This window comes from Arachis hypogaea, chromosome 17 (genome assembly GCF_003086295.3).
Source record: "Arachis hypogaea cultivar Tifrunner chromosome 17, arahy.Tifrunner.gnm2.J5K5, whole genome shotgun sequence".
In the NCBI taxonomy this organism is placed as follows: Eukaryota; Viridiplantae; Streptophyta; class Magnoliopsida; order Fabales; family Fabaceae; genus Arachis; species Arachis hypogaea.
Genome location: NC_092052.1, coordinates 8,120,875 through 8,121,592, shown reverse-complemented (window position 1 = coordinate 8,121,592; position 718 = coordinate 8,120,875). Strand labels below are relative to the sequence as shown.

The following is a 718-nucleotide window of genomic DNA, read 5'->3' as shown; positions in this document are numbered from 1 at the left end:
ACTATGAGAAATCATATTGACTTTCTGAGTCAATATTTTGTTCTGAGCCAATATGGCATTCAGAGTATCAACTTTAAGAACTCCCTTCTTCATAGGCGTCCCATTACTCACAGGATTCCTCTCAGAAGTGTACATGAACTGGTTATTAGCAACCATGTCAATGAGTTCTTGAGCTTCTGCAGGCGTTTTCTTTAGGTGAATGGATCCACCTGCAGAAGTATCCAATGACATCTTTGATAGCTCAGATAAACCATCATAGAATATATTCGGGATAGTCCATTCTGAAAGCATGTCAGAGGGACACTTTTTGGTCAGTTTATTGTATCTCTCCCAAGCTTCATAGAGGGATTCACCTTCCTTCTGTCTGAAGGTTTGGACATCCACTCTAAGCTTACTAAGCTTTTGAGGAGGAAAGAACTTGGCTAAGAAAGCCTTGACCAGCTTATCCCAAGAGTTCAGGCTATCCTTAGGTTGAGAGTCCAACCATATTCTAGCTCTATCTCTCACAGCAAAAGGGAAAAGCATGAGCCTGTAGACTTCAGGATCTACTCCATTAGTCTTAACAGTATCACAGATCTGCAAGAATTTAGTTAAGAACTGAAAGGTATCTTCAGATGGAAGTCCATGAGACTTGCAGTTCTGCTGCATCAGAGAAACTAGCTGAGGTTTCAGCTCAAAATTGTTTGCTCCAATGATAGGGATGGAGATGCTTCTTCCA

General features: G+C 41.1%; 1 non-coding gene across 1 annotated transcript; it reads left to right on the top strand.

The window, feature by feature from the left end:
* Nucleotides 1-285: 285 nt before the first annotated feature.
* LOC112768358 (small nucleolar RNA R71) lies at nucleotides 286-393 on the top strand. Its single transcript, XR_003185794.1, has one exon. It is a non-coding gene; the product is annotated as a small nucleolar RNA R71 (small nucleolar RNA).
* The last annotated feature ends 325 nt before the right edge of the window (nucleotides 394-718 follow it).